Raw genomic sequence first — 26,227 nt, forward strand, 5'->3', positions numbered from 1 at the left:
AATATTTGCAGTTAGGTGATTTCTCCTTTGTTCAGTTTCTGAATTTACAAAGTCTTTTTGTTTGCTATTTTGCAAAGAATATATATGATTTTTGCATTTATGAAAAAGAACTGATAGGAAAACATCATGTACACACATAAAGTTTATGTATTTTTTAGACAGAGAAAAACACAGGAAAGCATGTTCTTTCTGTACAATAATGATGACATCGAAGAGGAGGATGTAGAAATCTATCCAGCTCCTAAGCGGTTGGCCAGTGTTCTAGAACTTCCCATCTCAAATTCCAGTGTGGACCTCCACTCACCAGAAAACCTGAGTACTTGTCTCTTCTCAGCTGGGCAACCTCATCTGCATCCAAGGAAACAGGAACTTAGCAGATAAGAGTCCTGGAAATCTGGCCCCAGGGCCCAGGACTGGGAATTCCCCCTTTTCCATGCCAGCTTCTGGAGAAGGAAATGGCAATCCACTCCAGTATTCTTGCCTGGAGAATCCCACGGACACAGGAGCCTGGTGGGCTGCCGTCTATGGGGTTGCACAGAGTCGGGCACAGCTGAAGCGACCTATCAGTAGCAGCAGCATGCCAGCTTCAGGCTCAGTGTCCAAGGGCGACCCCTGTTGGTAGAATTTAAAAGTGCCCATTATTTGTGATTGCTGTTAGAGGAAATTCTAAAGTTAGGAAATCAACCCTGAATATTCATTGGAAGGACTGATGCTGAAGCTGAAGCTCCAATACTTTGGCCACCTGATGTGAAGAGCCGACTCACTGGAAAAGACCCTGATGCTGGGAGAGATTGAGGGCAGGAGGAGATGGCATCGCTGACTCAATGGACGTAAGTCTGAGCAAACTCCAGGAGCTAGTGGAGGACAGGGGAGCCCGGCATGCTGCAGTCTGCGGGGTTGCAAAGAGTCGGACAAGACGGAGCGACTGAACAACGACAACAACAATTAGGACTGGTGTCCCTGAGTGGGATTTTCTTGTGGGGAAGCCTTGAACTGACAGCACTTACTCCTTACCCTAGCTTCTTCCCAACTCTCCATGCCCCCCTGTTGCCCCAGATTTGTCCACTGTTTGCCTGGGAAAACCAGCAGTGGCACTTGAAGGATGATGCCACAGCTGTGGCCGGCTTTTAAATGTCACACAGGCAGGCTGCTTTTGCAGCAAGGACTATCTTTGCTGGCCAGAGTCTTGCCAGCCGACTGAAAATACCAGACTTGGGCAGCTTATGGGAGCAGCAAGCAGGCAGACCATTCTACTATAAGGATGTGGTGGAGGAGGCTTCACCTCCCCTGAGAAAGGTAGGCTGGAGGTAGATGCACATGGAGGAACAGCAGGCTTTCTGGATGGATTCATACCATTTAAGATTACTTCCTGGGATTTCCTTGGTGGTCCAGTGGTTAAGACTATATACTTCCAATGCAGGGGGTATGGATTCAATCCCTGGTCAGGGAACTAAGATCCCACATGCATCAAGGCCAAAAAAAATTTTTTTTTCTTTTTAATAAATAAAAAAGATTATTTTCTTCCCTATCTGGAGATTTTGCTGGGGGATTCTGACACGAACCAGAAAACCCAGCATGGCCTTTCTTGACCAGCTCCTGTGCCTGCATTTATAAGAACAAGACCTTGGATTGAGGAAAGTATGGGTAGTAATTATGTCAGAGTCATGCTGCCAACATTCATCCAAAAAAAGAACTGCCCACATACCCCGTCCATCACTGAGTTCTGAGTGGAAGTGCTGAATGGAGCTCTGGCTGGAGAATCTGGTTTAAGACACGCAGAGCCTGTTTGTAATTCATCAGCATCGCTCTTTCCCCAGGGGCATCAGTCTGTGATAAAGAAAGCTGGACACCGAGGAATGTGCCGGGCATTTCTGAGCTTTGAGAAAACGTGACTAAGCACTTCTCAGAGCCCATCAGCAGACAGGAATCCTTCTTCACTGGCTTCATCTCTCAGAGGCCTGTGGTACAGGCGTCTCACCAAAGACCTCGTGTCATGCAGGTCTCAAATCTACTCTCTCCTGAAGGGGGGCGGGGGAGGGGGGAGCCTGCTTATCACTTTCACTGCTATAAGCAAGAATGATTGAAGGCTGGTCCAAGGTCTCCATTTGCACTAAATGCTCAGCATTTTCCAAATGCCTGGTGTCTGGGGGATCTTATTAAGAAAGAAAAGAAATCGGGAATTAAGGAAGGGATGCAGGGGCCCTTGGGTACATTCTATCTAAATTTGCTGGAAAGGAAAGGCTGGGTGGGAGAGAGGCGGGGAGGGGGAGAATCTGCCATAGTACCCAGCCTGTTACCTGTCAAGAAAGGCTGAGAATCCTGGTAAGGGACCTAGGGATGGTCAAGATCAGTCTTCTGAGAAAGGTCTGGAGAGGCAAGGTATTGCTTCCCTAGTTTAGTCAGGTAATTAAGGCTTCTGTGCCAGTGCAGAAAACACAGACACAGAGTCCAGCAGCTTCTGTCTGACTTCAAAGCCCAGACATGGATTCACAGTGCGATGTGTGCTGCCTAGAATGAGAACTGTACCTGCAGAGTCAGTTTTCACATTGCGCTGGAAAGGAAGGGAGAAAGGACTAGCTATTCTAGGAGGACTCCAGTCCACCAGGCGAGTGGCTGAGCTGTAAGCTCCAGGAAAGTGGAAGAGGTACAGCAAGCAGAGAAGGAGAATGGATGGCTCCAAACCACAGAGCAAGGTAGTGGCTGAGCTGGGAGAAGATGCCAGGTGCCCTAGGGCCCTGTTATGGGCTCTTTCCACTAGGACTGTTTCCTCCAGCAAGGAAATATCTAGACCAGTTTTGCCTTTTTGATCTGACCCTGGAGGGCCTCAGTCTGTCCAGTCAAAGAGCTCTCCCCCACATACAGGGAGGAGTTTAATTTACTGAAGACCTGCTGTGACCTAGGTACCTGCACTACTGTGCCCTCACATCCTATGAGTTGGTAAGGAAGCAACGCGTTTTCCTGATGAAGAAACTGAGGCCCAGGGAGGTTAAGATCCCTATGAAAGTGAAAGCGTTACTCTCTCAGCTGTGTCTGACTCTTTGCAACCTCATGGGCTGTAGCCCACCAGGCTCCTCTTTCCATGGGATTCTTCTGGCAAGAGAACTAGAGTCGGTTGCCGTTCCCTTCACCAAGGGATCTTCCTGACCCAGGGATGGAACCCAGGTCTCCCACATTGCAGGCAGATTCTTTACCGTCTGAGCCACCAGGGAGTGATAAGATCCCCATCCGCAGTCACATACCTAGCGTGTCTGACTCTGGTTTCAAATCAAGATCCCTTTGACAGAAAAGCCCACAGGTCTTCCACTTGGAGCAACTGCTTAATCTTATACTAGGATCTCTTTCTAAAGCCACCCTCTCCTTACCAAAGGCAAGCTTGTGTGCCCAACACACAATGAGGCCAAGCAAACCGAAATGTCAGAATTTGGTGCAAAAAAAGTCTATTGCAGTACCTCAAAACCTGAAACTCCGGGAAGAGTTTCAGCAAAGCATTTTTAAAGGCAAGGTGAGGGAAAGGGCAAGGTTGCTGGTTGCAGATGTCTTGATACAGTAATCTTTGTCCGCTGAAATCGGGTCACAGTGTTCCTATAAACTTCCAACAAGACAAATGTTACTCTCTCTTCTGAAACGTTTTCTCTCTCTATGCAAGAACAAGTGTTATCCTCAAAGGTCAGAGCCTTGAGAACGGGCTATCCTTTATATTTCAGGCTACAGGCAACACTGCTAAAGCAACAGAATACAAAGGTTAAAGCAAAAGAAACACATCTAATACGGACTCAGGTCTGTTCTTCCCTATTACACCCTGATAGGATTAGGAAAAAAAAGATTCTGAGACTTAATAACCCTGAACCTCGTCTCTCCGCGATTCTGTGCTAGGCGCTAGGCTTTCTCCGAGAGAGCCTCTTCCCTGGCTGGTTTGGAGTGGGGATTCAGGCCTACGCACCGAGACCCCAAACCCTCTGAGCACGGGGAAGAGGCTCTCGCGGCCAGCCGCTGCTGCTCCTCCCGTGTCCTGGGCTCCAGCGCCCTCACCTGGCTGCTGACGCCGCCGCCGGCGGGCTCCGCGCGCTCGGGCTCCCCCGGGCTCCGCGGGCTCGGGTCTGCGTCTCCCAGAGCGGCCGCCAGAGCCCGCCCGGGGCCGGCCGGGGCCCGGGGCCCCCGCCCGACTTGGGCAAGGGGGAGGCGAGCTTCAGCGGGGGGCGGGTCGGTGGCGCGCGGGCGTCAGGGGCCCCGGGGAGGAGCCAGCCTGGCGCGGCCGGCTGAAGAGCAGGCAGCACTCTATAAAAGCCGCCGCTCTGGAGGGCGGCCGGGGAGCGCGGGCGAGCGCAGCGCGGTGCACCCCGGCTGAGCCTGGCGAGGGCCAGCGGCGCGCGGAGCCGGCGGAGCTGAGCGCGGTCCGGGGCTGAACCCCGCTTTCCCGGACGAACTACCACTCGGCTTGCCCGAGTCCCGGGACATAACCGGGCCGGTCAGTGTGCCACCCGACCGCTCTGGCCGCGGCGCTTCTGGCCCGCGAGGCGTGAGAGTGTCTCGGCTACCGACCCAGAGGTAAGCGGGCCGGCTCGGCGCGCCGGGGCTGTGCGGACTGCCCAGCCTCAGAAGGGAGGGGAGATGGGGGGTTCGGCGCCTCCACCGGTGTTAGGGAAAGCGCACCGCGTCATGGGCTTGTTTGTCTGTCCAGTCTGTGCTGTGCTGTCTGTTCGTCTGTCTGTCCACGTGTCTGTTGATGGGCACACGTCCGCTGTGGGATTTCTCTGAGGTCGTGTGAGACTTTGCAAGGAGCAGGTGCCGGGGGGGCGCCAGTGTCCTCGGAGCGCATCCGGCGGGGAGCAGGTCCCCGTTTTCTGTAGAGTTCCCCGGTTCTGAGTGTCTCCGGGGAGATACTTGCTCCCCGAAGTGTCTCGTCGAGGAGTGACTGCTCCGAGGGTCAGATCGCGGAGTCCAGCTCACAGGGAGTCGGCTCACACCGAGCACTGGGGGGCGCGCGCCTGGCGACAGGTCTGCGCCCTGCTGCTCGGCTTTGAGCGCGGTCTTCCTTCTTGTTTCCCCTGCGCTTCCTGCTGCCTCGCCGCGCGCGCTCTCCCCGACGGCGAGAGGCACCCAGCATCGCTCTGGCACACGGCCGGTGGAGGTTAATTGAATGTTAGATGACAGGAGGACCCCTACTGATGTCTAGACTACGACGCCCAACCTGGCATCGCTGCAAGAGGGTTCAGCAGTCCCTGGAGAGGAATGTCAGCTCCGAGAAAGGTCAAATAAGGTTGGGAATAAAGACAGGGACCTGGCGGAGCCCAGGCCAGGGCCGTGGCCAGCTCTCCAGCTCGCCGCTCTGGGAATCAGGGCCAGAGACACTCTGGAGTGAAGCCGGCGGGACGCATGTGCTCCTGAGAAAGGAGCTCAGTGCGCCGAGGTCTTCCGCCGCAGACTCGCTGTCCGCGCTCTCAAGACCGCCGCGGTTCCCCAAGGGTCCAACACTACGGCCGTCCCAGGCGCGCCGCCAGGAGCCGGGTTTGAGGTCCTGAGTCCTACTTCGTGCAGCCAAGGCTGCCCACAGGTGAGAAAACCCTTTTAAAACGGAACTTTTGATGTGTGAGCCAGTGCCTGGCTGCTGGCTGGGAGCGAGTCTGTCTCTCCATTCCGGCGGTCTGGAGCGTGATCCCGGGCGCGCCCGGGGGCGGGAGCCGGCGGCTCTGCGTGCCCAGGCGCGGCGCCACCATGGACAGCTCCCAGCCGCTTCCTCCACTCCCTGTCGGTGGCCCTGGGTCTCCCGGGGAAGTGGCGCGGTTTTCCTTCCAGACTGGGAGAGTAGGGGTACAGGGCAGGTGGAGAGGGGCCGATGGTCTGCAGGAGCCCTCCGGATCCCGTCCCGAGGCGACGTGAGCCACTCAGGAGGATAAAGGAAGCCTGGGTGGTTTGTGACCCGTTCCGAGATCGCCCAGAACCTGAGCTCTTACCCGACTTTCAGTGTGGTGTCGTGGGGGCTTCTCTGCAGCACCACGGGGCCCTCCGAGGTGTTGTAATTGTGCAACGCACGCTGAGACAGTGAGATGATGCCACACCTAATTAGAGACCCCCACACTCCAAACTGTTTTAGGCGCGTGACATAGGATCATGTTCCGCTTTATTAAATTCTTTAGTAAATACGGTACCAGAAGGCGATACTAGTTTCACAGTTACGGGGACAGAATGGAGAAAAAGCACATAGATCACGTTTACAGAGAATGAGTTTGGATCCTTTTGCAAAAGCAGCTGTGCTGTTTTCCGAGCCCAATCGCTTCCTCCCAGGCGCATAACACTCTTAAAGAAGCTTCCATTGGTTCCTCTTTAGCCCAGTAGAGCATTTTGCAGTTGGTTGCCTGGAAACAGGCTGCAGAGAACCTGTAGGAGTTAATCTGGGCAAATTAAACATCTTCGTTCTCTGATAAGAAATGACATTGGCTGAGGCTCTTTTTGTAATTTTTCAGCTCTGTAGAAGATGTAGCTTCCTTCATCTTAACATTGCCAGAAATTCAGAAGATCTGCTTCTGTTTGTAGAAGGCCTATAGAGAGTAAAAACACTCAAGCATCTTTATTTATTTATTTTTGAAGACAGCTTGTGTGACTTTTCAAAAGTCGCTTAAACTCTTGTCTGTTTCCCCATATGGAAACTGGGGACAACGCAACCAACCTTGCAGAGTTGCCAATGAGAATTAAGTAGTAAAATGTAAAGCTCGTATATCCATGCTAAACACAAAGAAAGCTCCTAAAATGGTAGTGATTATAAGCATATTTTACTTTTTTTCTTTTGCCATGCCACTCAGCATGCAGGATCCTAGCTCCCCAACCAGGAATCAAACCCATGCCCTTTGCTTTGGGTGCTCAAAGTCTCAACCCCTGGATCATCAGGGAGGTTCCCAGAGGCATATTTTAAAGTTGGTTGTGCACTGCTTTTGGATTACATTCACCAGCCCTCTGCTGTCTCTCCTAACCTAGTGATTGTTTAATAGGGACTCCAGCTCCACTTTATATTCATGTTTGAGAACTTGTTGATAGAAATGATGAAAGTGCTGAAGTTGATTACAGTGTTGGAAAAAACAAAAGCAACAACAACAACAACAACAACAAAACCCTAATGTGTTCACCAAAGATCAGTGGAAGAATGTTTGCATGAAACAAATCAGTTGCCTGTTTTCCCCACCTGTGCCACTTGGAGAAAGTAAGTCATTTTCAAAATGTTATCTCAGCCCTCTGGTTGAGATGATCTATTCTTCCTGATCCTTCTCTCAGAGGAATTCGGATCTTCTGAGGGAACTCCTTGTCCTCTTGGTGGTGAGGTTCCCTTGGGTATTGATAGGAAGTGCCCTCTGCAGCCCCATTTCTTGATTCCTGCAGGATGAAGTGTGGGGTCGATGTACTAGGGCAGCACATGGTCTAGGAAAACCCTGAATGGTTGCTCCCAGTCAGGAGGCACATGCCCTTGTGTTTGAACCTTGCTTGGCTGTGAGACCTGGGCCAAAACACTACCGTACTCTGCCTGGAGCATTGCCACTTAGGTGGTCACAGATAGATCTGAACATTTCCTCCAGCTCTGTCTTTGAGGTTCTTCTGTCTGGTGTGTGCATGCTCAATCATGTCTAACTCTTTGCAACCCTGTGGACTATAGCCCTCCAGGCTCCTCTGTCCATAGGATTCTTCAGGCAAGAATACTGGAGTGGGTTGCCATGCCCTCCTCCAGGGGATCTTCCTGACTCAGAGATCAAACCCTCATCTCCTGCATTGGCAGATGGATTCTTTACCACTGAGCCAAGTTGAATATGTGACGTCATGCAGAAGTTTGGATAATGGAGTTGTACTGAGTCCAATATCACAGTTAGATTTTTTTTTCCTGCAAAAAGCATGGGTGTACGTGTGGGTGTCTGTGTGTGTTTCCGCCAGTTTTACATTCTGCTGCTCTTAGATTTTCCATATATTTTTTTTTCCTTAGTAGATCAAAGTCATCTTAGCTCCCTCCGTCTGGAAGGAGTGGAACTGATGGATGCAGTCCATGGATTCTGGGAATCTTTCGTCTACCTGGTGATGTGAATGATGACGTGGGCCCTGGCTGAACTTGAAGTCATGATTCTCTTCTCTGGACTCCTGTACTGTTCCAGTTTCCAGCACACAAGACTTACTGGTAGGAAAACTATCTAACTACAGAATCCTTTTGGAGTAGTGGGCCAAAGAAGGGGAGGAACTGGTGTGAGAGGCAGAAAGAGGCTCTTCACGGATCCTGTAGCATTCTGTCTGCTGCAGCAGCTTCTGAGTGGCTGGGACAGACAGATCAAATAGCAAGTGTGGCATTCAGTGGGGATGGCTGGCGGGCTGATGGGGGTGACTCTCAGCGTCTTTTGAGGCCTGCCGCTTTAAGTGACCCCTTTTAGTACCTCATGCGGTATTGATGGAGCAGCACAGTTTGACAGGATAAACGTTTTTTGCATTTGTAGTTATAACTCAAAAGATAAATACAAGCATGTTGATTCCTAAAAGGAACAAAGTTATGTTTATGAGTCAAATCCACAAGATCCCATATCCATGATCAGTCTAGGGAACATCTCTCTCGTTTTAAATTTTTTTAATTAAATGATTTGGCTACACTGGGTCCTATTGAATGGGCATGAGTTTGAGCAAACTCTGGGAGATAGTAAAGGACAGGAAAGCCTGGTGTGCTGTAGTCCATGGAGTCGCAAAGAAATGGACATGACTGAGCCACTGAACAACAACAAGTCTGGGTCCTAGTTGCACCATGCAGGATCTTTAGTTGTAGCATTTGAACTCTTAGTTTCGGCGTGTGGGATTTAGTTCCCTGACTAGGGATCAAACCTGGGCTCCCTGCTTTGGAAGCTTGGAGTCTTAGCCACTGGACCACCAGAGAAATCCCTACATCTCTCTTTCCACATGATGGCAAATACCAAAATGGTTCATCTCTTCCAGATATTGCATCAGTTGTCTCCTTTTGCTGCATTTTTTTTTATCATTATATGGAGGCAACTCAGTTTCTTTTCAACAGGGAACAGGAAGTGATTACATTCTTACTCTCCTGGGTCTGGTTAGGTTAGTAGGCTGTTAGGATGGTAATGGGTCTGGGCAGAGACTGAGTTTTTTTTCACTGTTTTGCCAGCTGATCAGCTGGGCCCAGAGTCTCCTTTCCCAAGAGCCTGGCAGATGGACATTTTGGTAAATTGGACAGAACTGTGGTGCCTATTGGGCTTCTCTGGTGGCTCAGCCGGTAAGAACCCACCTGCCAATGCAGGAGACCCAAGAGACTGGGGTTCAGTCCCTGGATGGGGAAGATCACCTGGAGAAGAAAATGGCAACACACTCCAGTTTTCTTTATTATTCTTATTATTCTTAATTTGCTTATTTTTAATTGGAGAATAATTGATTTGCAATATTGTATTGTTGTGTGTTTTTTTTTTTTTGCCATACATCAACATGGATCAGCCGTAGGTATGCATATGTCCCCTCCCTCTTGAACCTCTTTCCCACTTCCCACTCAAGTATTTTTGCCTGGGAAATTGCATGGACAGAGGAGCCTGTTGGGCTAGTGCGTGGGGTCGCAAGTTCAGATACCACAGAGCACACACGCGCACACAGGGTACATATCACAGCGAGTCTTATTAACATCTGCACTTTCAGGGGCTCTCCTAGCCTCTCTGGGAGGTTCCCTATCCTCTTTCCTCTCTCTGCTTTGGTACCAGGCTTCATTCAGACTTGGCTGTTTGGAAGAGAGGCTGCCTGCAGAGAAATGTCATCAAATATACACTTGCTTTCTGCTTTGTACCCTCGGTGCCAGGAAACTCACTTCCCCACCCCAAGGGAGAGGAGCTGTGATTCTCCCCTCCTCTGTTACCTTCCAGGGCCCCTCTCTAGGCTCAGTTTGGCTCCAAGCATCTGAGCCCACCTCTCCCTTCCCACCCCCTGCAGGTGAGAGAGCGCTGGTTTGTGTGTGGTGGAGTCCAGGCAGCCACCTCCCCCACCGACATTCACTCAGAACAGGTTTCCGCTCTCCAGCTCCGGACAGTCTGGCTCCTCATGTGGGGAAATTGCTGAGGCATTATCTGAATCTTTCACAAGGACAGCCACATGATAGATATAACTTGGGTTTAAAGTGCTTTGACCAGACAACAGCTTTTGCAAACCCTAAGCATTTCTTTCCTTCAGCTGTCCATAGAAGAGCTTAGCCATTAGGCATTTTCTATCACAGGGAAGGCCCATCTAGAAAAGGGTCCTTCTGGCATGCAAAGTATTTGTGCTAGACTATTGCCTCTCTTGTCTCTATTCATCATGGGGTGGGCGGGGTGGGGGGGTGTGGCGGGGGGCTGCAGACTTCTCCAGGAGCCTACTATACTATGTGGCCTTTTCTGGGATCAGAGTTCATGCTGGTGCCCTGAGACTTTATGGCTGTGAGGACAGACCCAGCCCGTGGGGCTTCCCAGGTAGCACTAGTGGTAAAGAACCTGCCTGCCAGTGCAGGAGACTTAAGAGACCTGGGTTCAATCCTTAGGTTGGGAAGATCCCCTGGAGGAGGAAATGGCAACCCACTCCAGTATTCTTGCCTGGAGAATCCTCATGGACAGAGGAGCCTAGTGGGCTACAGTCCATAGGATTGTAAAGACCTGGGCACGACTGAAGCAACTTAGCTCAGCATGTGGGACCAAGGAAGGTACCATGGCAGAGTTTTTTAGACTCAAACATGCAAGCAAGTCACTGGGGCGCTTGTAAAAATGCAAGTTCTGATCAGAGAGATCTGGGTGGGTGGGGCCAGCATCTGCATTTCTGACAAGCTCCCAGGTGATGCTGCTGGTCCACAGAGCTTCCTTTGGGTCACCAGGGCCTACATCATTGCCGACATTTTGTGACACTAATGCAACTTTTGTTTTAAGGTCTTCATCCTTTTGAAAAAAAGTATTTATTTATTCATTGGCTGTGTTGGGTCTTTGTTGCTGCTCAGGCTTTTCTGTAGCTGTGGTGCATGTCCGTCTCATTGCAGTGGTTTCTCTTGCTGTGGCTCATGGGCTCTAGAGCACAGGCTCAGTAGTTACGGCACATGGGCTTAGCTGCTCCAGGCTTGTGGGATCTTCCTGGATCAGGGATCGAATGTGCATCTCCTGCAATGACAGGCAGATTCATTACCACTGAGCCACCAGGGAAGCCCTAACTCAGCTCGTTTTGGTGTCGTTAGAGTCCATTTCTGATGTCCAAGTCGATGGGGCCCAGCTGGCCAGTGTCCTCCTAATGACCTGCTAACGACCCTTCAAATTCTTGGAGATAATTGTTGTCACTCCTAAGCTGTCTTATCAGTAGACTAAATATCTTGAACCCCTTTGAGTTTCCCATTTTCCCGGTCATAATAAATTTTCCAAAGCTCCCTGGGCCAAGTTACTTTTAAGTGCAAGACCATTGTGAAAATGGCAATTTATCTTTGCCTGGCAGAGGCATTTGAGTGTAATTTTGGTGGTATTAAGAGATCACTTGGGGAATTTCATCTCAGTCCTCTTCCAGACACTGAGAATGCGTGTTTACATTTCAACAACTTTATTTGACTCTGAAATCACAGCTATTCTTTTTTTTTTTTTGGAACCTGAAAATGAAATCTAGGCTCAATGATCTTCCTCAGCTGCCCTCCCTATGGCACTACTGTGGGGATGGACTGGCCATCGGAGATGCCCCTGCAGCCCAAGATGCAGGTGTGCAACTGCATTTAGTCGCCACTGCTGCATCCGGGAGCAGGGAAGAAACTGACTACTGATTTGAGCATCTTCTAGGGGGAGACCCTGTGTTAGCCATGAAGGAGGCATAGTTGAATAAGTGATCTCCGTCCTCCAGAGCTAACAGTCCCATGAAGGGGTTCTTGTTGTTTAGTCACTCAATCGTGTCCAGCTCTTTGTGGCCCCACAGACTGTAGCCTGCCAGGCTCCTCTGTCCATGGGATTCTCCAGACAAGAATACTGGAGTGTGTTGCCATTTCCTTCTCCAGGGGATCTTCCTGGACCAGGGATCAAACTCATGTCTCCTGCATTGGCAGGCAGATTCTTTACCACTGAGCCACCAGGGAAGCCCTGCCATGGGGAAGCAAACATCCAAATCAGTGGTTGCCATGCAGTGTGACCGGGGCTAGGACAGATGGGTCAGGAGGTGCGGTGGGCAGAGGGCCTGCTTGAGGGCAGGCAAAGCCAGGGGACATCCCCTGAGAAGCTCCTCTGAGAAGCGGCATGAGAAGAGGTGCATCTAGAAGGATTAGCAGGAGTTTACAGGGCTTTTCTGGGGCTTCTCGGGTGGCTCAGTGGTAAAGAATCCACCTGCCAGTGCAGGAGACACAGGTTCAGTCTCTAGGTTGGGAAGATCCCCTGGAGAAGGAAATGGCAACCTGCTCCAGTATTCTTGCCTGGCAAATCCCACAGATAGAGGAGCCTGGTGGGCTACAGTCCATGGGGCCACAAAAGAGTTGGACACAGCTGAGCAACTGAGCACACACAGAGGAATTTTCTGGTGAGGCAAATGTGGAGAGTGGAGTTCAGAAGGCATTCTATACAGAAAGGAGGCTGCAGAAAAATCCAGAAGCAGAGTCAGTTCGGTTCAGTCGCTCAGTTGTGTCTGACTCTTTGCAACTCCATGGACTGCAGCATGCCATGGGGGAAAATGGGGAGGCCATGCAGAAGAATCCAGAAGCACAGATAGGCCTAAACATTTCATTTCTTGCAACCCTTCAATTTCCATGAAGCCTGTAGTTGCCTCAGGTACATGAACTCTCTAAAGCTGAAGAGAGAGAACATCCCTCTGGACATCTGTAGGTCTCTGGAGCCTTTGTCTCTCAGGCCGGTGCTTTAAAACTACTTTAACCTTAAATTTTTTTTTCTACAAAATCTTACTAAACCCAGTTTACAAACCAGAGAAAATGTGGCTGTGGCTGTGAGGGTTTGGGTTTTGTCTTGTGGCCTCTAAAGAATTCCACAGAACTGTAGGGGTTCCGTGGAGCATGGTTTGGAAATCTCTGTCCTGGAGAGTTTTTAATTGCTTTTGGCAGCCCTATGAAGAATGTTATCTTAGTTTTATTGTGATGGTCTTGCTGTCTCTTCTTGACATTCTGGATGCCTTGCTGGTTGTTGTGTCAATAGTTGTCAGTGGAAGGATACCAGAAGTGTCCTGTGTGACACTCTGACAAATGTGGGGCACACTGGCTCCCCGTGAGAAAGGGAGTGTGGCAGGTGCTGGCTCAGAAGTCTCCAGCAGTAGCTGTCCACCGGGGGAAGCAAAGAGAGCAGTGAGTTTCTTGCAGAAATGGGCTTTTTTACTTGCAACCTTGTCTAACCATCGAAGACTTTTCAGATTCTAAAAAAGTTGGCAAGGGAAAAAAATAAAAGCATATTTCTGGGTATAAGACTCAACAAATTCTACCCAGGATCTCTCATCTCTTTTCATCGGTGTAAACTAGCCAAATGTAAAATTTAAAGGCAGGATGTTTTTCAGAGTAAGTTTTGAAAAGAGACTGTTAAGCCAGAAGCTGAAGAATGGAAAAGTTCCACTGGCCCAGGGTGAGGCGGAAGGTTCCAGTTCAAGCTGGAGCTCCTGTGTGCATCTTACAAAGCTCTCTCAAAGGAGAAAATTGATACTCTAAATGGAACAATGCCTGAAGGGAGCCCCACCCCTCACTGATGGATGGTCCTTGTTCTTAGAAAGGGATCTGAAGAACTCCCTGTATGCACTGTGTGGGTGTGAGTGCTAAGTCACTTCAGCCATATCCGACTCTGTGACCCTGTGGACTGTAGCCCACCAGGCTCCTCTGTCCATGGGATTTTCCAAGCAAGAATACTGGAGTGGGTTGCCACTCCTTCTCCAGGGGCTCTTCCTGACTTGGAGATCAAACCCCTGTCTCATGTCTCCTGTGTTGGCAGGTGGGTTCTGTATTAGTAGCACCACCTGGACACAGAGCAAACTCTAAAAGCATCATCATGTGACTGATTTAAGGTGACGAATGTAAGGCATGCTCAGTCTAGAGAGCACTACTGGGTACTTGAGAAACCCCAGTGGAGGAAAGGGACAGTGAGGGTTCCCTTCAGGATGTACACGTGCTGTTGCCTGGGGCTGGGTCTGCTGCCAGACCAACAACCCACTGAACTAGGGAGTGTCAAGAAAGAGCTGGTGATCAGCAGCCTCTCTATCCAGATGGTCTTGTGTCCAAGGGTCTTGACATCAGCTCCCATTACTTTGGAAACTGGCCCACCAGGAACTATGGGATTGATTCCTAAACTGTGAAGATTCAGCTTCCTCTTGCCTCCTCGGGCTGGCCTTACGCTGGCTCTTAGGTTGCCCTGATCTGTCAGGACAGGTGACCAATGACCCTGGCTTCCTAGATCCCACAGGACTGTCTGATGGATGGCCAGTGATGAGCCCGAGCTGTCTGCTTGGTTGCGTTGCCCGGCTCTCACCCCACTGTGTGCCTCCTTCCCTCCGCTCCCCAGAGGGGGCAAAGGTGCCTGCATGTGAGTGATGAGGACATTGATGCCCATGGGTTCGGAGCTGGTACAGAATGATCTTTCTTTTTTTTTTCCTGCATGGTAGTGGACCTTCCCAGACCAGGGATTGAACCTGTGCCCTTGCCGTGGAAACTTGCAGAGTCTCAACCCCGGACCGTGAAGGAAGTTGCAGGACATCGCGGATGTCTGTCTAGCTCTTAGTGCAGTGCTTCAATGACCCGCCTTCTTTCCAGGGCTCTTGTCCTTGCTGTGTAATAGGGGCCATGATTCCCAGCTAGGTCTCCTTGAACTCCCCTAATCCTTGGGGCTTAGGACCCAGAGCTTCTCAGGCAGACAGTGACCATGCAGAGCAGTTCCCCATCCCGTAAAGAACAACAAGAATGAACCTCGAACGGCCTGAGCCAGGGAGCAGATTTAGGCAAACCGTTAACATTTTTTTGTTTGAAAAACAAACTGGTGGTTTATGACGAGCCTGTTTCAAAGCCGGCTGTGTTATAACCACTGAGTAATTCACTCGTGTGTCAATTTTCCAAAGGATTGGGTTCAGGAAAACCTCAAACATAGTGGCTAAGTACTTTTCCTTTCCTTTAAAAATTGTGTTTATTTTGGGAGGAATTTAATCCATATGTTTCAGATCTATTTCCATGTTACTCGGCAAAAGGTGGTTGTTTTTTTTTTTTTTTTTTTTTTTGCCCAGCATTGCTAAGCCATGAGTCCACTTGGTTCCATTCTCTGCCCTTCCCACAGCCATCCCCAAGCTTCACCCAACGGGTGCTCACAGCTGATCCCCAGGCTTGTGACTGGTCAGTTCTATAGCCTTTTATGTATACGAAGCGCTGAGTCAGTTCAGTCATGTCCGACCCTGTGACTCCCATGGACTGTAGCCTGCCAGACTCCTCTGACCATGGGATTCTCCAGACGCAGGGATCAAACCCGTGTCTCTTACATCTCCTGCATTGGCAGGAGGTGTTTTTTTTTGTTGTTTTTGTTGTTTTTTTTTACCACTAGTGCCACCTGGGAAGCCCATTTTATGAGACACAAGCAACTGTAGGTCTTGGAGGCAAAAAGAAAAATCAGTGATACTATTTCTGTCTTTCTTGAAAATTTTGACATTTGATTCACTACAGATTTCTGGCATTTATTTAGGTTTGTTAAATGTTGTGATACAATATTAGTTATATTGATTGACTGAGTTTTTGGTCCTATCTTAAATTTTGCATCTTTGGCTCAACTTTCTTCTGACTAACCTCCTTCAGGGCTCTTTCCTGTTGGGAAGTCAAAGTCCTTATCATCAGTGCTGGTTCTGTTCTGATATTTTCTGATGCAGAGCTCTCTGGGATGACCTAGAGTGGTGGGACGGGGGTGGGTGCAAAGCTCAGGATGGAAGGGATATATGTACACATCTAGGCCTGGCGTGCTGCGATTCATGGGGTCGCAAAGAGTTGGACACAACTGAGTGACTGAACTGAACTGAACTGATAGCTGATTCACTTTATTGTACAGCAGAAACTAATACAACATTGTAAAGCAATTATACTCTAATAAAACATATATATAAATATATATAAATAGATCATATGGTTGTCTTGTAAGAATGAAAACAGATCAATATAGGAGGATAAATATCCTGCAGATATTTTGCAGAATGTATGAAAATTTCATGTATGACATGTGCTGTGCTGTGCTAGTCGTGTCCAGCTCTTTGCAACCCTGTGGACTGTAGCCCTCTAGGCATCTCTGTCCATGGGATTCTCCAGGCAGGAATACTGGGGTGGGTTGCCACTTCCTCCTCCAGGGGATCTTCCTGATCTAGGATTTGAACCTGCATCTCTTGCATTGCTGGCAGATTCTCCGAGCCACTCTGAGCCATTCTCTGAGCAATGCTCATTGCTGAGCCACCGGGGATGCTCCATTGTAAGGCATAGGCAGTATCAATTCAGTGAGGGAGAATGTGGTTTGTTCAGTAAACATATCTGGGTATTATTATTTTTTACAGAAAGAGACCAGTGTCAGAGAGAGGGGAGCAAGCTTTGGGGATGCTAAATGTGCCTCTGGCTCTTAACCTATCTGTTGATTTGAATTGGGGGTGTAGGAGTCTTAGGGAAAGTGGAGGAGAGGCGTGCGGGTCCCCTCTAGACATCCATGTTGTCTGAAGCTGGTATTTTCCCTTCTCCGTTGCTTGTACTCCTTTCTGAGGAGAGAGGAATTGTGGTGTTCCATGGTAAATATTTTGCCAATTATGCTGGACTGATGCGTCACTGTGCCTGTGAGTTCTTAAGAAGGCATTGCATTCACTAGATTTCTCAATTCATTTCCTGGGAACAAAAGAGAAAGCAGTTATAGGAGCTGGGCTTCAGAGCTTTCATAGCAAGGATTTCTTCTCAGTGAAGTGATTTTGTGAAAATAAAAAGTACAGCCATCTCGGAGGCACTGACTTGGTTCCCAGTGTTGAGGAACCTCAGAGTTTCCTTTGATGACCTAACTGTGGGCTGTGTATATACTTGAACTTACTTGGTGGCAGAGCTGAACTCTGTTTTTAATTTTAAAATCATTGGGCAACGTTGTTACAAATGATAATAGATAAACATGTCTGGGATTTTCTGAGAAGGACCGGTGCTAATGAAGTTAATTTTTACTGTAAACATGCCCCACATACAGTTACTTTAAATAAGAAACTATTTTTAACATGGAGAAGAAATGATGTTTCTATTGAATCTTGCTTATTAAGAGTGAGCTTGAGCTTCTGCTCTGCTGGGGTTGTTTGAGGATGTCATCTTTCCAAAGTCTGAAGATCAGAGAGGTGTAGAGTCACATTTTGGTTTTATTTATCTTTTTTGGATGAGCCTCCCAGCTAGGGGTTGCATTCCGCCACCTCACCCTTTCCCCTCTTTTTTTGACCAGGGCACATGGCAACTGGGATCTTAGTTCCCAGAGTAGGGATTGAACCCTGGGCCCTCAGAAATGAGAGCTTGAATCCTGACCACTGATCCACCGGAGGTCACTCACCTGGGTGTGATGGAGTTGGCAGAGGGACCCAGGTCCGTGTGAATCCAAAAGCCCGTGCTCCAAATAATGACTGAAGTTGCTTGATTCTTAAATTTTAAGGAAGCATGTTTAGGGGAATTCTGTAATTCATAGTAAAGCGTTTTGAGAATAACAGGTAACCCAAACACAGTTGCTGATTCACCAGCTCTTTTGGGACACCTAGGATTCAGAAATGACTTCATGACGTTTCTGTGCCATGAAGAAGCTCTCAGTTGAGAAGATGGGTAGGGCTTCAGGTGCTTATAGTCTGTGCTATAAGATGGGTGGACAGTATGGAAGCACTGCAGATTGATGAGAAATAACTTTACTGGGGAAAGAGACAAGGTGTCATGGAGGCAGTGTTTTTTTTTTTTTTTTTTGAGTATACAATGTTGTGTTAGTTTCTGCTAATACACTAATGTACAGTGACTCAGCTATACATTTACATATATCCCCTCTTTTTTGGATTTCCTTTGCGTTTAAGTCATTACAGAGCACAGAGGAGAGTTCCCTGTGCTTTCTCCAGGCTAGAATACTGGAGTGGGTTGCCATTTCCTTCTCCAGGGGATCTTCCTGAACCAGGGATTGAACCCAGGTCTCCTGCATTGCAGGCAGATGCTTTAACCTCTGAGCCACCAGGGAAGACCCCTGTGCTCTACAGCAGGTTGTTATTAGGCATCTATTTTATCTACAGTAGTGTGTGTATGTCAATCCCAATCTCCCAGTTCATCCCACCCCTCTTCCCCTCTTAGTGTCTGTATGCGTGTTCTCTATGTCTGTGTCTCTATTTCTCCTTTGCAAAAATGGTTAGTCTATACCATTTTTCTAGATTCTGCATATATGCATTAATATATGATATTTGTTTTTCTCTTTCTGACTTTACTCTGTACGACAGTTTCTAGGTCTGTCCACATCTCTGCAAATGGCACAATTTCATTCCTTTTTGTGGCTGGGTAATACTCCATTGTATGTATGTACCTCATTTTCTTTATCCTCTCCTCTGGTGTTGGAGATTTAGGTTGATTTCATGTCCTGGCCGTTGTAAACAGTGCTGCTATGCACATTTTTGTGCCTGCGTCTTTTGTGATTATGATTCTCTCAGGGTAAATGCCCAGCAGTGGGGTTGCTGGATCATACAGTAGTTCTGGCTTCAGTTTTTTAAGGAATCTCCATGCTGTTCTCCACAGCGGCTGTACCAATTTACATTCCCACCAACAATACAGGAGGGTTCCCTTTTCTCCACACCCTGTCCAGCATTTATTGTTTGTAGATTTTTGATAATATTGTTTGATTGGGCCTTGAAGGAGTATCTGGTTTGCTGGCTGGAGGAGAGAAGGTTAGGAGGGAAGGACCAGCCTGGATTTAGTTTAGAGAATCCAGAAATCAGATATTTGGGGGAAGGTCTAGGAGTTCCCTGGAAATGAGACCATAAAAGTGAGGACAGGTGATGGTGGTCCTTCAAAGCTGAGTCAGGGCATTTTTGTATGTGGCTTTGATGAGGTGAGGGGTGTAATCAGTAGGTGGACACTAGACCATTGCTCCTGGTGGCAGGTAGCTTGGGTGTCCCTCACTTCTGAGGTTCGTGTTCTTGGCAGGAAGTCCATTTGAGAATACCAGTTCTCACCTGAGAATGTACTTCCTAGGGTCCAGTGAAGGCATTAAGAACTGCACTGCCTATAACGAAATACTGGTGCTGGGGCCAGAGGGAGAACATTAAGCTGGAAGTGTTTCAGGGACCGCATGGCCTCATGTGAGGCCCAGTCCCTCTGCAGCTTGAGCTCTGAGCCTTTGAGGAGAATGTTCTGAGACTCGTGTGTCTTTGGAATTTTCCTTCCAGGCCAGTGCTTTCTGTATCCACTCTTAGTGTGAGAGCAGAGTGTTCGAGCCTTTATCCTGTGACTTTTGTGCTGATTATTTTTATACTTAAAAACTGTGAAGTGTATTTATTTATTTATGGCTGTGCTGGGTCTTTGTTGCTGCTCGGGCTCTTCTCGAGTTGTGGTGAACGGGCAGGCTACTTTCTAGCTGTGCTGCACAGGCTTCTCATTGCAGTGGCTTCTCTTGTTGCGGAGTGGGGGCTTTAGGGCAGGAGAACTTCAGTAGTTGTGGCGCATGGGCTTAGTTGCCCGGTGGCACATGGGATCCTCCTGGATCAGGGATAGAGCCCCTATCCCTTGAACTGGCAGGCAGACCCCCAACCACTGAACCACCAGTAAAGTCCTATGCTGAATTTTTATAAACACCTTCCTAATTCTTCACAAATTCTTGGGCAGATTCCTGACTTCTTTGTTTGACTGACTTGCAGCAGAGGTGGTGGAAGGAATGTGGTTGAAAGGGACAGAGTTTTCATGTATGGCTCACCTTTAGGGAGGACAGAGTCATCACTGTGAAGGGTGCTGGTTCATTTCAAATAGGCCAGCTCAACTGGGTGAGATGGGTACCCTGAGTGCTCTCTGCAGAGGTGCCAAGGTGACCTTCCAGCCCTTAGCTCTTCTCTGCCCTGGAGTTGCAATTAGACATTCAGTGGTTTCAGTTAATTGAGCCCATCGAGGTTACCCTGAATATCTGAGAGTCCCTTGGTCAGCAAGGAGATCAAACCAGTCAGCCCTAAAGGAACTCAACCCTCTTGATGTTGTTCAGTCACTAAGTCTTGTTTGACTCTTTGCAGCCCCATGGGCTGCAGCATGCAGGCTTCCCTGTCCTTCACTATCTTCCAGAGTTTGCTCAAACTTATGTCCATTGAGTCGATCATACCATCCAATCATCTCATCCTCTATCACCCCCTTCTCCTCTTGCCCTCAATCTTTCCCAGCACTGGGGTCTTTTCCAGTGAGTCAGCTCTTCCCATCAGGTGGCCAAAGTATTGGAACTTCAGCTTCAGCATCAGTTTATACCAGAAAGCATTTCCTTAAAGAGATGCTTTCCCCCCTCCCCACCCCCCACATCACTTTTGCAACACAGAGATCTGGGTTAACTTCTCTTTACTGATTACACTCAGACCACAGAGTGTTTTGTAAATGGATAGGACTGCAGCAAAATTCAGAGTCAGTAATGTGTACCCTCAGCAGGTCCATTTTTCATTGTGGATGCTCTGCTTGAGAACTTGAAACCCAAGATGTACGCAAGAGGAGACTGCTGGAAAATGAATGAGCAGGCTATAGGTACTCTGGATGAAATGCCTTTATCATAGGACTTCTGGTGCATGCCCTGTGTCCCACTTACATGGGTGATAAGTCAGCAATGCATTTATTAGTTTGACTTTTATCAAAAAAGATACCAGGGACTTGAAGCTTTGAGCCAGTGCCAGGTGAATCAATAAAACCAGGAAATACTGCATTTGCTTAGCCAGTTATTCAGCAAACACTTATTAATCCACCACTCTACACCAGGCATGGAGTGTACTAAACCCAATAACTCTTGCTCCTACCTTGCAATTCAAGTTGTGGTGGGGTCATGTGAATGAAAGAGAATAGCAAAACATTCTACATCTATTCAAGGCACAGAGTGGGCAGAAAAGTGAGAGGATTCCTTTATTCCTGGAGGATTATTGCTCGATTTGAACATGACAACATAGTGAGAATCTGTCAATCAGAGATAGGACCTTTGGATACTGGGAGGTCAGACCATGGGGTTCATGAAAGGAGCTACCAGCAATTTAACAAGGTGATAGTAAATGGACAAAGCCAGGTGGGGTGAGAGATGAAGCTTTGGAGTGAGAGATACCAGGAGACGGATCTCTCTCGCTGTCTTCCTTTTCGGTTATTTTGTAAAATACATGATGTATTTTCATGTAGTCCAATCTGTTGACCATTTCCTTCAGATTTCTTCCTCTTGCTGTTCTTTAGTCACTCAGCTGTGTCCGATTCTTTGCGACCCCATGGACTGCAGCATGCCAGGCTTCCCTGTCCTTTGCTATCTCCCGGAGTTTGTTCAAACTCAGGTCCATTGAGTCAGTGATGCCATCCAACCATCTCATCCTCTGTCACCCCCTTCTCCTGCCCTCAATCTTCTTTGGTCAGTATATAATTATAAAGTCTTAGACCATCACTGGTAGTCCCATGGATTGATTTTTAAGCTCCTAGACCTGTGTGGAATTTATTTCAGTTCATAGTACAAAGAGAGATTCTTGCTTCATTTTCCCCTGAATCAACCAACCCATTATCCAAGCACAGTTTTCTTGAACAAGCTCTGCTTTATCCATTGGCTCCTGCTGCCAGTGAAAGCTTAGCTGATCTGGTTACAAGTGGAGAAGATAGCAGGGATGTGATAAGGCTAGCATGGCAGGAATTCAGCCAGACATTTGATCTGACCATCTGGGCGGGCTTCAGAGATTCCATCTCAACGGACTAGACCTGGCTGTGTCTGGAAAGCTCTGCAGAGATGCGGCTAGCACTGCTGGCTGTTCTACTCTGAAAATTTAGTCAAATGAGGATTGGTCCAGCGGCACACTGGGCTGCTAGCCTCCCTGGGAAGCGCTCCCTGAAGGGGCTCGATCATTCCTCCCTGGGGAGGGTGATCATCTGTGTGTCCCAGTGAGTCAAGGTCTGAGAGAGACCACCCATGGGAACTCCCAGGCATGCCCAGACTATGGGAGCCCCGGTCCAGAGGGATGCCAGCATTCTGAGTGCAGTCTCTTCCACGAAACAGGAGCTTGTATATACACAGTGTAAGGAAATTTGTTCCTGACCTATGTTGAAGAGGTAGCCGAAATAAGCTTCCCATCCTCTGGGTTCCCAGATGCCATGATTTATAAGGCTAGATGTCCAGTCCTCTCTTCTGTCTAGGGGCTCATGTCCTGTTTATTTATAGAAACTCTGAGTTTATTGTAGAATGTGATAGAGTCATTGCCTGCTGCCTCTATGGAATGAATGGATGAGTAACTAATGATTGACTGTGACTGGTTTTTCCATGTCTTCCCACAGCTGTGCTACTTAACATTGGGGGTGGCAACTCATTTTAAACTGCTGGTTCTTCTCTTCAGTAAGATCCTGGTAAAACCTTGACTTTAATGTCATGTTACTTCAGGACTTCTTCCTCATTCCAGGCTCTTCTTTTTCATTGAATACATGCGATAGTCACACTCTCTGGAGTCTTTACAAACCATGTTTTTAAAAACCTTCCTTTATATCAGAGTTAGAGAAGAAATTCACATTCTAGAAAGACTTGCAAGGTAATGGAGGTTCCTACTGTTTCAGATCCTATTTGGAAGATATGTTGGGGCAAAAACGTTGAGTTTACCTATTCTTTTAACTTCTCAGAAACCTGTTAGAAAGTGGAGCTGTTGACCTGCAGGTGTAGGGGTCTATGGGGCACAACAGCTCAGCCTGGTGCACCGTTCTGTGGCTGGACTGCACCTGCCAGCCAGCTGGCTCATCTGCATCTCAATTCAGCTGGCAGAACAGCTGGAGGCTGGCTAGTCTAGGTTGTCCTGACCCACGTGCTTGGTGTTAGCGGGCTGTCTTCCATGGGGCTGAGGGGACCATGTATACCGTGTCCAGTATTCTGGACCATGTATCTCTCAGCATCTAGCAGACTAGCCTGGGTGTGTTCTAAGGTGGCTGATCCGGTTCTGTGAGACAGAGGAAAAGCATGCATTGATCTCAAAGCTCAGTGGCATACCATCACTTCTACTCCCTTTTTAAAAATGTCTTAGTTTGTGTATTTCTTTTTAAAAATATTTTATTAATTTATTTGGCTGCACCGGGTCTTTTTTTAAAAAATAAAGTTTCTCTTTGTTTGGCCCCAGACTTTCTTTTGTTTACTTTTGGCTGTGCTGGGCCCTTGTTGCTGCGCAGGGTTTTCTCCTGTAGCAAACGGGGCTGCTCTTTGGTTGTGGTGTGTGGGCTTCTCACTGCCGTGGCTTCTCTTGCTGAGGCTCTAGAGTGTGAGGGCTTCAGTAGTTGTAGCTCCCGGGCTCTAGAGCACAGGCTCAGCAGTTGAGGCACACAGGCTAAGTTGCCCTGTGGCATGTGGGATCTCTCTGGACCAGGGTTCGAACCTGTGTCCCCTGCGTTAGCAGGTGGATTCTTTACCACAGAGCCACCAGGGAAGCCCTGCACCAGGTCTTAGCTGTGGCTTGTGGCATCTAGTTCTCTGACCAGGGATCAAACACCAGTCTCCTGCACTCGGCGCTGGGAGTCTTAGCCACTGGACCACTAGGGAAGGGCCACTTCTGCTTCCGTCTTTTGGCTGAAGCAAGGCCAGTTCGTGTTCAAGGTGGGGAGATTCTGACTCTGCCTGGTGATGGGAGAAGCTGCAATGCCATATTGCAAAAGACATGGATCCAGGGAGAAGAGAAAAGGGTGGGAGTGTGTGTGTGCTCAGTCTTGTCTGACTCTGTGACTCCGTGAACCATAGCCCACCAGCTCCTCTGTCCATGGGATTCTCCAGGCGAGAATACTGGAGCGGGTTGCCATGCCCTCCTCCACGGGGCCTTCCCAACCCAGGGATGGAACCTACGTCTCTTGTGTCTCCTGTGTTGTCAGGTGGATTCTTTACCCCTAGTGCTGCCTAGGAAGCCCACGAAAGGGGGGGAGTGGGGCCATGCTTGCGGTCAATCCACCACACCTACATTTGATAAAACTCCTTCCTCCACAGTAATCTTGCACTTGGATGCACTGACTCCTTGCATGATTTCTCTGAGTCTCAATTGTGCATACGTGTCCTGGCGTTTGCATTCATCTCAGCAGGCAGCTGGGTCATCAGTTCTTCTCTTGGAGATGTGTTGGCCAGCCATCCTCCAAGTACAGGCACAAGGACAGGCCAGCACCTGAGAGTGGTCGTGTCCAGGAGGGAGGGGACTGTGGGGTGGGAAGGGGACATACCCCACAGGATCTTGGCTGCATGCCCTGAAGGCTGGCTGAGGCTGTCAGCTGCTGCAGGGCAGGTCTCAGAGCCCCAAGGAAGCCCTGTTCACCCTTCCTGGTGCCCTTGCCTTTAGCTGGGTGTGGGTGGGCAGGTCTTGCCAGCTGAGGTTCCTGCCCTGACCCACCATGTCAGCAATGGAACTCCCAGAGGACCGGCCCCAGGTCCTGCCCACACACCCGGATGTTGACAGGGGCACGGTTCCAGCACCAGCCTTCATGGATGGTCTCATCGCTTTTAAGATAATGACCATGGGGTGTGGGCTGGCGGGAGTGGTGACATCACTTTCCTGCAATTCTGGGTCAGTTCCTGCTGCTTTTCTCTGCATCTCTGAATGACTGAAATAAATCTACGCGTTGCTTACGTGTCCTGGAAGGTTTCGAGCCTGCCAACACACTTGTCTTGTGACGTGGCCAGGAGAGTGATGGCTTTGAGGTCAGAGGTCCTAGGTTCAAGATTCTGTCCTTGGCTTGTTGTGTGAACTTGAACTTTTCTAGGCCCAAGTTTTCTTATTTGTACCGTGACGGGTCCATCCCTGATTTTGTGAAGTAATACTGAGGTTGGTCAAACCAATCAATCCTCAAGGAAATCAACCCTGAATATACGTTTGAAGAACTAATGCTGAAGCTGAAGCTCCAATACTTTGGCCACTTGATGCAAAGAGCTGACTCATTCATTGGAAAAGACCCTGATGCTGGGAAAGATTGAGGGCAGGAGAAGGGGGCTACAGAGAATGAGATGGTTGGATGGCATCACCAACTCAGTGGACAAATGTACATATGTCTCCTCCCTCTTGAACCTCCCTCCCACTCTTTCCCATCTCTGTAGGTTGTTACAGAGCCCCAGCTTGATTTCCCTGAGTCATACAGTAAATTCCCATTGGCTATTTTACATATGATAGTGTTTATGCTTCCATACTACTCTCTTCATTCATCTCACCCTCTCCTTCCTCCCCACCGCCCATCTCCACACGTCTGTTCTCTGTGTCTGCGTCTCCATTACTGCCCTACAAATAGGTTCATCAGTACTATCTTTCTAGATTCCATATATATGTGTTAATATATGATACCTGTTTTTCTCTTTCCGACTTACTTCACTCTGGATTCATCCACCTCATTAGAACTGACTCAAGTGCATTCCTTTTTTATGGCTGAATAGTATTCCACCACATATATGTACCACGGCTTCTTTATTCATTCCTCTGTTGATGGGCACCTGGGTTGCTTCCATGTCCTAGCTATTGTAAATAGTGTGATCCGGACCATTTTTAAAGTTTTTATGGAATTTGTTCAATATTACTTCTGTTTTATGTTTTTTTTTTTTTTTTTTTGGCCACAAGGCGTGTGGGATCTTAGCTCCCTGACAAGGGATAGAACCCAGACGCCCTGCATTGGAAGGTGAAGTTTCAACCACTGGACTACCAGGGAAGTCCTTAGTTGGTTACTATCGTAGCAGACCTATATATCCTAAATCTATCAGTAGGAAGAAAGGGTCATTCCAAGCTCGCAGATCAGAATCATGGAGATAAGAGTCGGGTATTTCCTTCCTTCCCACCTTGATTTTATCTGGAAGGATCCCTTGTGGGTAAGGAGACATCTTCACAATGACGAAACTCTGGTTTCTCATGTTCCCACCCATAAGAGCCAGCATTCCAGTTGCCTCTGAGTCCCACGTGGTCTTGGCCAGAAGGAGAAAAAGTACCCAGGGCTTGCACTGGGTACAGACCTTCTAGGGCAGGACAGCTTCTCCATGCCACTTCTCCACTGATGTTTCCCAGAGCCTGGAGGAGGTAGCGGGATTGCTGACCCTATTGCAAACCACCCTGCCTCCAGAGGCCGTTCTGTATGTCC

General features: G+C 48.6%; 1 protein-coding gene across 2 annotated transcripts in view; it reads left to right on the forward strand.

Annotated features, from left to right (window-relative positions):
* The first annotated feature begins 4,305 nt into the window (after positions 1 to 4,305).
* The window catches only part of CEMIP (cell migration inducing hyaluronidase 1), a 160,747-nt gene continuing 138,825 nt past the window's right edge, over positions 4,306 to 26,227 (forward strand). For both annotated transcript variants that reach the window (XM_069559647.1, XM_069559650.1), the window contains exon 1: positions 4,306 to 4,545. The gene's annotated coding sequence lies outside the window, so the exon portion shown is untranslated. The remainder of the gene's footprint in view (positions 4,546 to 26,227) is intronic.

Source organism: Ovis canadensis, chromosome 18 (genome assembly GCF_042477335.2).
Source record: "Ovis canadensis isolate MfBH-ARS-UI-01 breed Bighorn chromosome 18, ARS-UI_OviCan_v2, whole genome shotgun sequence".
Classification (NCBI taxonomy): Eukaryota; Metazoa; Chordata; class Mammalia; order Artiodactyla; family Bovidae; genus Ovis; species Ovis canadensis.